Source organism: Saccostrea cucullata, unplaced genomic scaffold, assembly GCF_032062105.1.
Source record: "Saccostrea cucullata isolate Sc308-1 unplaced genomic scaffold, CSIRO_AGI_Scuc_v1 ctg9486, whole genome shotgun sequence".
NCBI classification, from domain to species: domain Eukaryota; kingdom Metazoa; phylum Mollusca; class Bivalvia; order Ostreida; family Ostreidae; genus Saccostrea; species Saccostrea cuccullata.
Window position 1 is genome coordinate 1 of NW_026937573.1, and position 4,866 is coordinate 4,866.

The following is a 4,866-nucleotide window of genomic DNA, read 5'->3' on the forward strand; positions in this document are numbered from 1 at the left end:
AAATCTATTTCAAAGATTTCATTCTTGTTCCCAAAGATTAACCCTATCAAAAGTTATTGCCCCTTATGTGAAAAACATTGTTATCGCTACTGCTTCAAAACCGTAGACTGTAGAGGCATGAAACCTTCACTACTGTCTTAAGGGTCTTTTAGCACACCTTCATTGTATAAGTACTAAAGGATTGAATGACCCCTTATATGAGTTATTGCCCTTTAACTTCTTTGCACTAAATATATTTGAACTTATCACTATAAAATTAAAAGTCGTAGAGGCATGGGTCAATTGCATTGTGACCCTTGACCTTTGACCTTGAAGATCTGATCAAGGTCAAAGGTCAAGGTCATTCAAAAAAAAAAATTTTCATTTTCATTTTCTTTTTTTAAGCCATTTCCCTTAAAATTAAATTAGAGAGTGAAATATAAAATTATAAAAAATTTAAAAAGGTGGAAAGACCTCTTATTGTTCTGTGAACAATAAGTCTCCTAGTTCGAATTGAGATTTGAAATGATGTACCCCAAATCATTCATGTAATTATTGACAACTATGGGATTGAGCATACGAGCACGGGAATTGCCAAGCTTCTCGGGTTTTCTAATACATTAGTTACTTCTTTTCTTCAGACCATCCCACCACTCCCGACCTTGAGCCCTATTTTTAAAAGCCGCAACTTTCATCCTCTGATAGAGGATTCCTGTCCTGGCAAAGAGTTGTCTACGGAAAATCCCCATCCCTCTTTTTGACGCCTCGATGACGTTTCCAACGACCCTTTCTTCCATGAATTTTGGAAGTGCAGGCTGACGTAATTTTTTTTCTTTCACTTAGCTCCCCCCCCCCATTTTCAATTTAATTCCGACGCCAATTCAGCACAACAGACCTAATATTCATTAACAAACTCTGCCTGGACGCTAACCTAAACGATTTTTTTGGGGCAAGTTTTTGTTTGCTTTTTTTTTCTTTTCACGTAAGCTGATTTTTTTTTTATTTTGGCGACCCCCCCCCCTCCCAATTTTAAACGATTTTACGTGCCTGGTCTGTACAATTGAAGTTAAAACAGTAATTCCTAAATTTGAATATTCATTTATTTTAATAACAAGTGATTTAGTTTTTAAATAAATCTATAGTTCGTTTTATTTTTCACCACATTTTCAATTGATATTTAGACAGCAATTCTTTAACATTTGAACATTTTCTTCTGTGCACATGAACCCAATGTTGCAGCGTTGTTTAGGTCCGCATCTTTTCTGAAACTTTTCTGCAGGACCCTTTGCTTTTAGGTATATTTTCCCACAGATTAGATTTTTTTAAAAACAGTTCTGATATAATTAAAGCGCCACTCCGAGATAGGTAGGCCCTATTTAGCTTTAATTCATTGTCTGCATCAATTGCTATGGCATTGCTGTCTCGTGGATTTTCTGGCTCGTCTTAAGGTATGTCACTCGTGAAATTTGTTAAATCAAGGATTTTTTGAGAAGTATATTTTGAATAAGTACTCATATAGAGTGACTCAAAATCGCAGAGAAAATAGGTGGTCAGTGTTCATCTTACTGATCTACGGTACAATGAAGTTGACCTTTTTGCACTTAAAATTTAACTCTTTGGTTGATTACTTAAACCTTAATTATATTTTATCAGATGTAGCCATGGCAAAAAAAAAGATCTTATTTTACGTAAAATACTTTGAATAATATTGATCATTGAAAAAATCTTGCAAATTAATGCTCGTAAATTATTGTGTAACCCTTTTGCACTAAAAAGTAACATATTTTGGTGTATTAAAAAACTAAATAGGCAATAAAACATTTTTTTTAAATCAAGCTTTTTACGACTTAAGTGCTGATCAGTCACAAGTATCGAGTACTTTAAAATAATGAAAGAAAAAGTTGGGGTCAGTGATGTTAATTTTGAAATAGTGGTCAAAATATGTGATTTTCAGGCAAAAAATGTTGTAAATTTTATATTGACTTATTTGACATATCTTCATTTTTTGGCAAAGTTTGTTGAATGAAGGTGTTAAACTTGTTCTAAAAATATAAATTAAGACGTATATTGAATATTCCTAGCAATATCATAATGGAAAATATTCTCAGAGTAGAAGTATGTGAGGCTAAAGTTCCAAGATATTAGATTTATTAAATGTGCAGATTTGTAGAAATATCCTTCCACCACAAAAAAAAATAGTCCCTCACAAATCTTTCTTCTTTGTGGCTTATTGAGCAGTTTTTTCGTTGAATGTTAAAACATTAACATTGTTGAATTTAAATATGTTATAAAAATTCAATTTTGATGAATAGTTTTGAAGTAAGAGGTTCTGCGTGAACTTTTCCAAAAAGCTGACGAGTGACCTACCTTAAGACATCCTTTCCTAAAGACAACCCCATTGGTGCATCCCAATGGCATATACGCAGTAAACTGCTACTTTCTTCATTCTTCAAGCTTAGTTTTCAAGCTGAAATATTTAGTTTTATCAAGTAATTAAGATTTTCGTTTTTAAAAGTAACTAAGTACTAGTATTTTGTTTCACTTTTGATATTGACAAATTTGCAATAGCGGGTAAAAGGCGGTATTAAAAAACTGAATGACATGTTTATATTTATTAATAATATTGTTTCAAATTCAATTATTGTTATTTTCCTTTTCTTTTGGCAGAATTTGACAAGGAATATTGTTATAATTTTAAATTGAGATGATTATATATTTTATTTAAATAAAATTTATTCCCTGTAAAAAAGTATATGTATACATAATATAATATTCATTTATTTCTAGATACTTGTTGAATAAGGAAAAATATACATCTTTAGAAAATTACCTCATTCTTTCATTGTGTCCGACTTTAAATGTCTCGCTTGTATGGCAGCATGTAAAGTAAGACATTAAATAAATTTTCAATTAAAAATCAAACAGTTTTATTTGAAATCAATTTATGGAAAAAAATGTTTTTAATAACCTTTTACAATTTTTTTAAAAAGTACAAATCTGTAATACGGACTGTTACCTGCCTTTGGTCTTTCCTTTATGGAGCTATGACTGAAAATCTTTTGCGGTCGAACTTTCATCCGGATCTTTGAGATGTGCATATTTGATTTCTGTTTTATAGTAGCCCCAGATGTTTTGGGGACTATTAAGTGAATGAAAATATCCAATGAACTCTTGCGTTACACAGGGATAAAAGGATAAGAAGTGAAACACAATTTATTATATTTATTTTAATACAAACAAATAACTTGTCCGACTTTTGCTGTTTCTCAACTACCTCTTGCGGTATCTGAAGGCCAAGTTTTCTGAGCTGGCAATGAATCTTGGCTTTACCAAAAAGACTTGTTTATGAGAAAGGCTAAGAAGGTTCCGATTATAAACTGCTGGATTCTTTTAAAACGTTAAAAGGAAAATGTATAAAGGCTCTAGATATAATAAAAGTTATTACAAACATTAAATTTTGTGGCAGGCAGAAATACTTTTCTGAAACTTGATCGCTCTCTAGTCGGATCAAAATTAGACTATGGTTGTCCCAACATTTCGTAGACTGAGCTCATATCTTTTAAAGAAAAAATGTATCTTTATAAAATTTTCTGGATGGATAAAGCGTGTTCTTGGCAGATAATTTACGAAGTTTTATCATGTTTACTTGAAAACAATTTGAATAAGATTTTAAGTGATATCATTCTCTTACACCCGGAGCAATCTGCAACGTCAAAAAAGACAAATGTCAAAGATTCAATTTTTTAAAGAAAATATTCCAATTACCAGAATCAAATTCTTTAATTAATCAAATCGATTATAGATTTAATGTGAAATATCTTAATTACTTTGATATGATCAAACATAAAAATATGTTAACAAAGTATACTCAGAGACTTTAAAAACGCCTATTGAAATTGTTTTTATTGTCATAGGTACATAATGTTACATGTTGTAGGAAATTTATTAAAAATCATACTTTGCTCATTTAAAGCCGCTTAACCCGAAACAGGCACATATTATCTTACACAATAAAAGTACGTCATTACATAGATAATATATAAAAATAAATTATAAGATTGATTTAATAGTTTATTACAACAATCCTTACATGGAAAACGCAGATCAAAAACCTTATTGACAAACAGTAGTTCCTGACGGAAGTTAAAATCTGTTGTGAAGTCAATTTAGAAAAAAATAAGTTTATCGGATATATCTAATATTGAAGATAATTCAAACCCGATTATTTTTTTCTTTATTAGTAGAAAGTCTTAGTCAGCTGAATACATCTTTTCAAAATTAAGAAATTAATTGAATATAATCCATAGTAATTTTCATATTGATATGCATATTTAAAGGAGAAAGGGAAATCAGATATTTTAAATGATTTTTTTAAAGGAGCTAAAATATTGTCCATGTACAGGTAATATATGTACTTTGCTGTGAAAAAAAATGGTCGGGTTTGTTCTTCATGAGATAAACATGTAAGCGATAAATTTAATTTTTCGAAGGTAATTTCTCGCGATATCAACAATGATCAACATAGGATTATTTTTTGTGTGACCTAACAAAAATTTTTTTTTTAACTTTTGAATTTTGATATCTTTCAAAAGAAAAAGACTTTGGGGATATAATTTGACAAAAGTTGAAACAATTTATGGACAAATATTTTTCAAGAAGAAAAACGAATATATATTTTTAGCGATTAGAATCGGACCAAGCGGCTTTAATCTCTTCATTTCTAACACAATCAACGAATTTGTTAACAGCATGTTCTCAAGGCAAGCACTTAAAATTACAGTCAACATTTTTCCCATTTTGATCAGTAATGTGTATGACCACCATTTGCAACTTCATATGCTCTCAAGCGGAACCTCATGGATTGGCATACAGCTCGAATTCGTTATT